The sequence below is a fragment of the Amblyomma mixtum genome, chromosome 8 (genome assembly GCF_055824585.1).
Source record: "Amblyomma mixtum isolate Tamu chromosome 8, ASM5582458v1, whole genome shotgun sequence".
NCBI classification, from domain to species: domain Eukaryota; kingdom Metazoa; phylum Arthropoda; class Arachnida; order Ixodida; family Ixodidae; genus Amblyomma; species Amblyomma mixtum.
Genome location: NC_143019.1, coordinates 31621159 through 31633183, shown reverse-complemented (window position 1 = coordinate 31633183; position 12025 = coordinate 31621159). Strand labels below are relative to the sequence as shown.

The 12025-nt window shown below is 45.1% G+C and overlaps 1 long non-coding RNA gene across 1 annotated transcript in view; it reads left to right on the top strand.

Annotated features, from left to right (window-relative positions):
* The window catches only part of LOC149331910 (uncharacterized), a 140970-nt gene that overhangs the window by 42848 nt on the left and 86097 nt on the right, over positions 1-12025 (top strand). The window lies entirely within an intron of this gene.

The window sequence follows — 12025 nt, the reverse complement described above, 5'->3', positions numbered from 1 at the left end:
AGGATACGTGGGCCTTCCACGTCTTGTGGCACTACATCGGCGTTTCTGACCTTGTGACTAAGTTTAGGCTCTTAGCGAAATTTGTAAAAAAATGATCGTTTCTTTACAGTGTGAAATGATAAATCTACCAATTGAAGGCTAAGGACGTTCCTCGGCACCCGCTGAGGAGTATGGCTAGGAATCAGTGCCCATATTGCCTTCTAGGTACTGTAGCGCCGCAAATTTTTCTTAAAATGCGTGGTTTATTGTAACGAATTGAATTCGCGTATATACATAACGGAGCTGTTGAACAGCAGGAACTTGAGGAAAAGAGCAAGCCCGAATTTGTTAGTCGGGTTTTAAACCCCTTCTATCATCACAGCTGCAGCACTGCGTTAGAGCATTCCTCCATGCTGGACATATTTTAGTCCTATGACACTTATGATATTCACAACGGGCGAGATAACAGTATTACGGAAGAACAGTGTTACATTAAGAATTACAGCCACATGAGTTCGACCGGGTTTACGGCTCTGCCACACTACGCAAAATCACCTCGGTTTCTATCATAACATCAAAAACGCCGGTTAGGGCTTCGGCGCCGCGAAGGCCACGAAGCTACTGGATGCTCGCCATTCTCTGGCTCTAAGCCAGCTGTGTTGGCCTATGTGAAATAGTACTTGCTCGTGAAGAAGGTACTCTCAGTGCATTGAAGAAGTGGAGCTACTGAAGAAGTTGAGCAACGGGCCTCAAGACATGAAGCTAGGGGATATGAAAAAGATGTAATAAGCTATAGGTATTTGCATTGAAAGAGGTTGTAAAGATTAGCTATGCGGAATTCTATTATTCCAGTTTCTATTATGTTGAAGACAGAAAACAAGCGTACGTTGCGCTTTAGTAGATACCTACGAAAAGCAACGCTGCAACAAAGGCGGAACAAAAATAAAAGCTTCAATAAAGAAAAGTGCAGTGAATTGGCACAGCGCCTTTCCGTGGTGACTGACTCATGACTGAACTGCCTTTCATTTTTCGATGTTCACATAAATTCTTCCTGGTCTCCGGATTTTTAGCCACTTGTTAGGTATATTGAGTACGTATTAAAAGAAGCGCTTTCATGCAACTTGTCCAATTTGTTCGTAGAAGGGCCACCATTTGCGAAACGTCGGTTGTCGAAATTGGAGAACAGAAATGAAATTTTTTTTGTTCACAACAATTTACAAGTGTGAGGTAGCATATTAGAGGTAGCATATTAGAAGTATTCCTGCGAAATTTTCATTCAGCAGCTCCTCTACCTTTACCTATCTTGAAATAGCATATTAACGGCTGTCGTGCCAATAACGTCCGTGCTGGGTTGGGCAGCGTGAATCACGAGCGGTCAGCTGATACTTTAAAATTTCAAGCAAATTGTTCATGAATCTCAAGTTCTCAAGATTTTTCCCGGATAAGCACAAAACTATGATTTCGCTTTAAGGTATTTGTTTTCGTCTGTATGAAGAATAATAGCTCTCTGTTTCTCCAGCGATGGTGTTGCGTACATCTTTGCTCCTCAAAACAGAAGTGTTAGGTCTAATCCAGTTAGCACCGATACGCCACAAAACTGTTACCTTTTTATTTCTTAAAGTTTGTTAAAATGTTTCGTTTTCTTTTTTAGCGTTTGTAAAAAAGTACAAAAACTTTTGAGTGTCATTCGACAGATTTTATTTACATATTTAAACATATATGTACTCGTCACTAAAATAGGAAAGTAACCCTTCAAGTCAAATCCGCTATATGGGGGTACAAAACTTAAATCAACACTTCACTAGAAGCACGCTTGAACGAGGGCAACTTGTGCATCAGTTTTGCTGAGCCAATGTACTCAACTCCGATAGTCACCCCTAACAGACTGCATGGCCTGAGGCTTGCGAGCCAGCCGTGGACGGTGGCACATCAATAGCTGCGCATGGGTGACATGCAAAATATTGAAAAAACAAAATTTTTGAACTATGCAAAGGATCTAAACAGGTATCGTTATAGCTACGAAGGTCTGCTTGTTGAAAAACTTGAATACTGCTCAAAAAAGTGGAAACATTATTAGATATGCTGTCTGAAAATGTCGGCAACATTGTTTTATGGGTGTGATTGGTAGATTATAACAATAGGAACATCCGCCTGCATCAGACGCGTGAGAAGATAAACTAGCCGCGCGTTGTGTCTTGGTGGATATGAGTAAGTTCGGCTGTTTCCGGACTAATATTTGACAGCGCCACTATTTTCAGCCTACGTCGCTTCAGCACGGATTCCCGTTTGCCTACACCGCATGCGGGTCCGCGGACGCTCTACATTTATTTTCAAAGCTGTTCGATATACTCTAGCGTGGTTAATTCTCTCTCGAATATGTCTCTTTATGTAAAAAAAATCTTTTCGTGTCGCCTAATTGATGTAGTTCGCTAACTTGTTATACGGTGGCGCACTAGAAAACGTTAGCAGAAAAAATTTGGGAACACTTGATCTCCGCCTTTAAGGACATGACGTAAAAACGTTAATGGGTCCCGTGATCGGCTCTTATTGCTCATGGGGACAGGCACACTCATTCCAGATTGTGCGAAAAACCACGCGACACGGATATAAGTCCCGCTGTCTGTGTTTGTACTAGCGCAAGTATGGAACATCTTCCTGGTTCCATTTACGCAATGCAAGTGTTCTATTGTGCATGAATAAAAGTACAGGCGAAGTATATAATTTTTTCGACTTTTGTTTCGCGCTTTCAGTGGGAGCCGATGCGTTGTGACTATTGTTGGTCCTTTTGGAGTAAGGTAGAGCCAGTCTTCAGCACTTCTTTATCTGTGAGCTTGTGTCAAGCTTTTTGTGTTTAAAACAACAAACCATCCCTTCGTCTTAGCTGTGCTTAATAGAAGCTGGAGGGCCAATTTGACTATACTATTTGCGATCACTTGTCATAGATGTCAGGGGAATTGGTAGGGTTTCATTAAAGAACTTGTCAACACATTGTATTTCCTCACTGTACGTTTTTCCTTGGGTACCTGTACAATCTCTCCACAAAAACAGATGATACAAGTTCTGACTAAGGCATTATTGCCTGCACCGATGTACTGACACCCTTACGTCGCCTTACCAGACAACAATGTGTTGAAGCAGGTGCAGCCGGTTTGTATTCAATCGGCCTCAAAGGCTTTCTGTTTAAAAGTCACATCTCGACCTCACCTCCCAAAACGTGGCTTCTTCACCTGATCCGTGCCATGGTCAGTGTAAAGCCTCCTGTGTCAGCAGCTAGAGACTATTGTTCGTTGCTTTGAGTTTTGCTGTGACGTACGCCATGTTCTTTTGGGACATTCTACAGCGGGCTCTCAAAAAGGACATCGATCGACATCGATATCGAAGATCGCGTGCTCTGCTATAAGATTTTTGCTTACAAAGATGGTTCTAAGGTTCGATGTCATCTTTTTCTGCCCATGGGCTTGTTTAGGCTGTGGGAGAGCCGCATGATAGATCGCCACGCAAAGATGACACGCTCGTTGCAGTATCTATTCAGAGAGAAGTGTGCTTTGGCGCGGGGAGTAATGTCGACCTCCAGTCTGGCTGCCTGTACTCGATGGATGCATCACTCGATGGATGCATCACTCGATGGATGTATCGGGATACCAATGTATTCCGGAATTTTTATACGCTGGAGGAGGGATAAAAGGATGCTGGTGTGACTATGTATGACGGGTTCGCGGAATGCGGCTTGGTTAGGTAAGGCTAGTAGCTTGTCAGTGTAGCACTTACATGCTATAAAGAAAAAGCTATTGCTTCACATAGGGATCGCAACCGAAGGGCTAGCGGTTCAATTCCCGACTAATTACTACTGTTTCTTTTAATCTAATTACACTTACTTTCAATACATACACGTCCTAGAGACGTTTGGGTCATGTGACGGCCTTCAATGTTTTACCTTTAATTCAAGAGCTCTATGTATGACTTCACGACCCTCCCAACCAATCCGGATTTTCCTCATGCCCCTGGGCGACGCCGTGTACGCCGGGTTCTCCGCTGTACTAGGCGATTATCCTTAGGACGTTAATATATAGTGAATAAATAAGGCAGAAAAATTTGTTTTTAGGAATGGAGAGGCGCAATAACTGTTTTACTTCTCGGCGGGCACCTAAACGGCGCCGGGGGGGGGGGGGGGGGGAAGGAAGAAAGTCAAGCGACATAGAATAAACTTTGTTCAAACACAAAATAGCATCCCTGGAGAGCAGTCCAAGTGCCCTTTGACATTCCCCTCAAGCCTGGCCCTATCGGTCAGGTGGTGGTTGAAATTATTCCGAACCACAGCACTACGGCACCCATATATCTCGTTCTTCTGTACGTCTCACCATCCTGAATTCTCTAACGGTGTGGTTGAGGTGTCAACAGAGAACAGATACACTTACTGCGCTATTTCCTTTCGATAAAACTACTTTTCAAACATTTTTGCTTTTTTTAGTTGCTCGCCGGCTCGTGTGACCTGAAAGTCGATCTCACAGGGGGCAGGGTGGTTGGAATGAACGCGAGGGACACATATAGGGTGCGGTCATTCCCGGACGAAGTGGTATATTAGAGGGGTGAAAGACGAAACAGAGAGCGCACAAGACTTCTGGAAGATAGCTAAACTTTGAATTGTGTGTTCTTGCTTTTTCTCTTTGTCTGCGTCTCTGCTTGCAGATACTGGAATGTTGATTGGAAACGATTTGAAAACCGCGCAACACTTCGAAGCTACGATAGCCGCAGCGTCTATTGGGAACTCTGTGCACTACTGAAAGCTCTATCAGTAACTCAAGTCCAAAGTAGCACTGCTGCTTCGAACGTGAGATGCTACTGAGAGCACCACTAATGCCAGGACGATGCAATGCTATCTTCATGGCGTAAAGCCAGCGATTAGAAACCTTAAAACAAGCACATACAAGCTCAGTGAACCGACAGGAGGATTGTGTTCACAAGCTATGGGCAAGAGCTGAGGAGAGGGCCATCTTATAGACTTCCGTGTCCTGCACGTAGTGCAACCAAGCCTTCAGATGCCCTTGAAAACTTAGTAGGGGGGTAGCTTTACTGGTAACGAAGTTTCGCTGGAATCTGACGTTGATAACGAGGTCGCTATCCTAGGCGGTGACAAGATAGGTAAGCAGAACGAAATGGCTGCGCGCAAGTTTGTTTGCTGACCACTCTTGGTGCCTACGGATGGCAACAGAGCACGGCGATCCATGCTTCCATTCCTGGACAAGGCCAGTCTGGACCTAACACTACCAAGACTGCCAATATGTTTTCCACTTGGCGCCAAAATTCACCTCTCACTCGATCTGGCAGGCTCGTGAAAAGGTGTCCCAGACTGTTGGCAGCATTTTTGGTACGTTAAACGGCGTATGATAGCAAATTAATTAGTACTTGGGAAACGAATTGCATTTTGCTGCTCTATGCTTCTAACTGCATTTTAATAACCACTTGCCGACAGTGCTCAAAGCGAGGAAAATATACGAAAGGATAGAGTCACCAACAACCACATAAGGACGGTGCGCCAGCCATCTGTAGCCAAGTAGCATTGTACGTGACAGGTATGTGTTGATAGAGCCTCTTTTTGGGTTGATTTAATTTGTCGAACTGTTTATTTCTTACGCATACACAATATGTTTTTCTTAAGCAATTAATTATATATGATTTGTGGAACTCCTTGCTGCCTTTGTTCAGATACGGGTCAATATGATTTGCGAAAGCAATTGTATCTTCACTGTGGAAACGAATATTTTTCCTGACAGTATATTCAGAATTTGCGCCCACTTCTGCAACATAGCAATTCGTTCCTGGTCTCAGGTCCAAGATTAGGAGTGTTTTGCGATCATGAAATCTCCCCTACCAATAAGACTATTCTGTTTCCTGAATTGAGCCAACTAAGAATGTTCTCTTAAACACTCATCCCGAATGTGCTATACATTTTCGCTACCATTCCCCATGAAATCAGTTTGCTTGTGACATGGTGAAAATAGTGCGAGCTCAAAACGCACTAACCATGACCTCTAGCGAACTTTACTAAAGTCAGCAGAATGTATTTAGATAACCCAGCTTCACGACAAAACAAATATCGAATACGATTCTAAGTTCGAGCTGAGACGAATACATTTTTGTAAATTATAATTCGCTCGACCTTTCTTCTTGGTCGAGCGCAGCCTGAAAATGAAAGTCAAAGCCGCAGAGACAGGCGCCATACTTTGCCCTTTCAATTCGAAAATTCTTGATCATGTGCGTCACAGCCATATCTTTCCACGCAGATGCCCAAGGAGCTGTCTGCAGTAATGATTTATGAATCACTGCTTCTAAGTGCCTCTCTGCCTCTTATCACAATGTCCTTGTGGAAGAAAGCACACGTATTCGTAGGCGATGACATTTATCAAACCATGCTATATTTTTTACTCTTTTGTAAGGACTCATCCTGTTGATCAAATGCAGAGTGGTGACAGGCTTACTAGCGCAACCACACGATGTTCACAGACGGGGAACTCCTGCGATCGTGCACTTCTTCCAAACAACATTGCGGCTGCCGACTGATACATGAGTTGAACGGCACCGGGAGAAGGGTTAGTGCTTAAAGTGCGCATTTGAATTTTAGAACGCCGCACAGGCAATCGCGTTATGGTGTGCGAGACGATACACATAACGTTGAAGTAGAAGGATGAAAGGTCAAGCAGGCCTTCCTCGTTTGTTCAGGAAGCTTACACGTGCATTTTTCATGCGGTGCACGGCATTGCAACAGCATATTAAATCGGCCATTTTTATAATGATTTTGATGTCAGAATGACAGCAGTACGTCTCCAAAGCAACGCTCAAAAAATAACATGCGAGTGCTCACAGCACGCAAGATTTTGCCAGATTTGAGTCAACAAGGGGTGCGAAATAGGTGTTGCGGTTAAAAATCGTTTGAAATGTCTCATTGATACGTGCTGTTGGGGTCGGAGGGGCCCCGGAGTTGTGTGGGTCGTTCAGGTCCGCAGGTCCCGGCTCCGAAGGACGATGGCGAACTCCATTAAGGAGGAAACTGTACAGAAGGTTTATTTTACATAATTACAGCCGAGGTGGGAGTGCTCTGGTCACCAAAAAACATCCCGTTAAATAAGGTTCATATTCCCCACATCCCTGACTGGGGAATAAAGTTCGAAGAGCGCTGTCCAATCAGATGGCCAGTTGTGGACGCTGGTGTCACCACCCAGAGCAGGGGGAAGTGCTGGGCTCTCTCGCAGCTCGGAAGATGGGAAGGAGAAGAGGCTGAGTCATCAAACACTGTTGTGCCCCTTTGATCGCTGCGGCAAGTCTTCTGCTCGTTGCCTCCAAGCAGGTGAACGAACGTCCTCGAACTGCCCCGCCGGATGTCCTAAGCACGAGACCTCTGTCGAGGACACAGCCGTCTTTCAATTAGCAGCACCACTCCGTCGTCCGGCCACCCGAGAGTAGACTTGGCCACTCGACGCCGCCGTCGCCGCTGCTTCCGCCGCTGCTGCCGCAGTCGCCAGCCGTCGCCGCATCTTGCTTCACGATGACTCACGTCTGGAAGTAATTCTTCCTAGGCCTGCGGACCCCGATCTTAACAGTGCATGACACCGGGAGTTAAAGCGATGTGTGCCCTACAGAGGGCGCTGGCACCGCTCGCTACCATCCCCCATGAAATCAGTTTGATTGTGACATGGTGAAGATAATGCGTGCTCCAAAAGTTGCGCTGGCTTCATGCGGGTACTCTGCGGCTACGAATTATGTGCCCAGCAGTGGCGAGAGATGTACCGAAGCAACGTTTATTCTAGAGGATACCTAGTCGCGGTCGGAGACGGTGTCGCAAGCCCTGGAGCTGCTGATGGTGGTTGTCGGTTCTACCAGGCGCCAAGATTTGTTTTGTTGCGACTACGCTCAGGTAATTGCAGACGTCGTGGCGAAACACGCCCATAGCCGAGCTAGTTTAAATGTGGAGCGCACTTCCAGTGTCTCACATAAGTGGTACAAGGTCTAAGTTCGGTACTACTAATAGTCATTGGAGATGATTTTATTTTTTTGCAGTGGCGTAAACTGGTGGGCGGATGTGTAGAAATTCGCAAATATGGCACGATAAATTTTTCTGAGCTGCTTGATCTATTGCGCGAAAGCACATGCTCAGGTGGGTCAAGAATAATCGCGAAATTATAATGCGACGGCTGTCAAAGGATATGAACGATGTATAGCACTTATTTTGACTATTCACATTTTCACTGTGATTAGCAACACGTGCTAGCAAGGAGAAGAAAACAGGACAAGTGCTCAAGTGTTAGTTGCAGAAACGAGCCACTTGATAATTCCAATACCACTAAGTCTCATATCTTGGAGATCAATGTGGCGGGTGCAAAATTTTCTGATCTTTTCAGCTACCGTCTAAAAAACGCTCGCTAAGGCCGAGGTAGAATTCAGGGCCCCGTATTCCCACTGGTAGATTTCGAAACGGTCATTGTCAGCGGCATCCGACTGGTCGAAACGCCGGAACTGAACGTCAGTAAGGCTACAACTGTTACTGTGGCAGTATGTCACTGCGTTCCAGAAGCTGTAGCCAAACGCCTAGCATAATGATTTCTCTTTGCTGGTTAAGGGGATACGGGAAAAAAAATCCAACCACATTTTCAGTTTCCTATCAGATGCCGCCGTAAAAATGTAATCAAAAGCTGCTGCAATCATGAAGTGGGCAACAAGAAATAGAAGCAGTATTTCGTATACTATTTTCGGCACCTTGATGGCAGGGGGTGCAGAAAAAAACTTATGTAGGCAACTACGCATGGCTTTGAAGAGCCATATGGCGGCTGCTGTAGCCGCCGATCGCCAATGATAAATAACAAGATGCTAACTAGCTTGTTCACACAACGGAGCATTTGACTCAGCTAGAAGAGAAAAAGGAGTGAGAGGAAATTGTGTGGTATGCACTCACTCGCGCTCGCTCCCGTGCTGAACCAGGAACACTTCGTGATGACATGCCGTGTCAAACATCGCTAAACGTAAATTTCTGCTGGGATCAGATCTCTGTGCCGATGGTAGGTGAAGAAAGATTTCTCAGCAGCAGCGTCTTATATGAAGTTGCTGTATATGTTTGTTCGCTTTTTTTGCATGCTGTCTATGTTTATGCTTATCGGGTTTACTTTTCTTGAACAAAGTGTGGTCGCTTTCTGACGGAAATACATACTTTTTTCCCAGTTTCTTGAGGTTTTTATCTTTTTGGCAAATGTATTTGTGGTTACGTTATATAATCTGAACATATGACACAACTACATATTTCAAACACTGTTCATTGATTACAACGCGGCACCTCAACATTGACCACACTAACCACAGTTTCGAAGATATACGAAATTGGAAAAGCACAGTTGCCACGTGTATAAAATGAAAACTGGGTTTTGAAGCGAAAGATTCACTGCGGTACCTCGTGCTTCGATCGCCGGGTGCCTAGTTTTCACCTTCAGCTGCGTTAGATGTCAAACCTGTAATGTGTGTGTGTCTATACACACACAAAAAAAACTATCTACAGAGCACCTAGGTAGGCGCTAGGTGGCACAAACGTGATAGAAAACATAACAGAACTAAAAGGCCGGCAAGGATATACAGCGCATCAGGAGAGGAAACCGATCCGGTAAAAAGTCCAATTCTTTGTAAATGTCCGTTACCTGCGCAACTCTACCTGTCAACACGTGGCTCGATAAGAAAAACATTTTTATGTATTCTGTAAATTGCCGCTTGTGCGATGTGCCTGAAACAATTGAACACTGTTTTATAGACTGCAAATACGCAATTTTGTTTTTAGATGTGTTGCAAAGGACGCTACAGAAAGATTTTCTCCTAAATTCCTACAGTGTGCGCTACCTTGTTGTTTGCCAACGTGACACGAAACCCTATGATATGGTTCTTCTGATTGGACTTCATAGCCTTTGGAAAACGCGCATGCAAGACGACAACGTTCAACCTGTTGTTTCCCCTAAAATTAATTTTAGGCTATCGCCGCAGCCAACACGCCTCGTGTTAAACGGCACCACGCTCTCGCGCTGTGCACTGGAGAGCGTCCTCTTCATCTACTTCCATCTGCGCCGTCCCGCGGCACTGCCTGCTCACCGTCCTCTTCTATGTAGTACAAATCCGTGCTTTCGCTTCGATTTTAATGTAGTAAAATATTCTCTGTAGTTTTTTTCTTCCCTGCTTGTATTTTCAAGGATGCGTGACAGGGATGCCGCGCCCTTGGGCAACGAGGTATGCATGAAGGTCTCGGAGGCCGATCGGACGATGGCTCGTAGAGGAGCAGGAGTGGGACGGTGGCTGCAAAGAGCGCAGAAAAGTTACATTCACAACTCAGGCTAGAAGCTGGAAGCCGGCACAAATTGTTGGGCAGCAGCACAAGCTTCATAATTTGGAAGCCAAGTCTCGTTAGTTCTAGTGCACAAACTTGCTCCCTGGTTCGGTTATGTAAGGAAAATGACCAATAAAACGACTATTTCGCTTTCGTTGCATTATGAGAAGAAAAGATTTCTATGATTATTAATGCTAAAACTTTATATGGTTATGTCGTGTCAGCAAAACGTGTCCGCAAAACGTGTTTGCAAACTCTGTCGGCAAGAATACGTCGTTTTCTGAACATAAATGCGTGCAAGTGTGATTGTGTTAGTGTGCGATGAAATATTTCTTGGAAAAAATTTGCTTGATGAGGTGCAATGAGTTAATTAATTAAACTCGAAAAAACGAACAAAAATACACACAGACGTCAAAATAGCCATAGTTATCGATATATTAAGTGCACGTCGAAACAGCCACGGGCGTCGATGCACTATGTGGACGTTTTGCTTTCGCATTGCTTCAGTTCGGGTCGCCGCAGTGATCTCAAAGTTTTTTTACTCCTCACGACCTTTCTACTTGGGAATATTCATATTGAAAAAGAAACATCGAAACCTTTAGGGCGGCGGCGGTATTCTATCCTTTCAATACGAAACATACTGAGACTCTGCCTCATGGCAATGTCCTTCCAGAGAGATTCACAGGACAATGACTCCTGAAATGATTAACGAGACACTGACTCTCAACACCGAGTGTCTTTGGCCCAAAGCTCATGTCCTGGAAGACGGAGAGTGTGACCGAAGGCAGCAAAAGGTTTTACTGTGTTGAGACAACTGGCGCCGCAAATGAAATACCCCGGGGCGGCAGGTGACTGCTGATGAATCTTGTGGTTTACAACTGCACTACTGTAGTCGTGTGCCCCTTCAAAACAACATAGCGGCAGATGACTGATTTATTAGCTGGACGGGGCACTGGCAAAGGCATCGTGCTTTGAGTGTGCTCTCTTTCAACTTAAGAAGGCCTGCGCTTGAGGAGCTTTGTAAGGCGCACAAGGCCTTACACAGTACGTGGAAGTGGAGCGATTGAATGCTCAAACGCATTTTCTTTCTGTGTTCAGAAAGCTTACTGATGCATGTTCTATATGGCACACGCCATTATAACAACACAACAAACACCGGAGGGGACACTTAAGCTGCGCCGTAATGGTATGACGCGATAGCGTTAATTGCTTATCTTCCATATGTGCGGAATTGGTCCTTCTCTACATTCATAGCTCCTTGGGATAGCACTCCTGGCGCAGTGCTACAGCAGTCAGGCGAGTGCCATCGCCCTACAATGGCAGAAGTTTCCAAGGTGGGGTTTATGAGACCCACGTTTCTCTTCCGGAGCAACGTTTTGTGATCATTGATTAGTTAACTGCCACCTGCCGCAGTTGGCAGTTTGCTCACGGTCCGGTGGGCAGTAATGTTAATGGCGCCACAAGGAAACATGACCTGCGTGGCGCTGCTGCCAACTAGGTTGCTCCGCAGGTGACTTTTCATTGATTTTTCGCTTACGGCTAATGATACCTACGACGACGCCGGCTTTTCTGCGACACATTACCTTTAACAATATCGCGGTAAACTATTGTTCTTGCAATCATTTTGATTTCAAAATGGCCGTTGTGCGTCTCCAAACCAGAACGCATGAAATGCCTTCTGTTCAGCGAACGTACCGT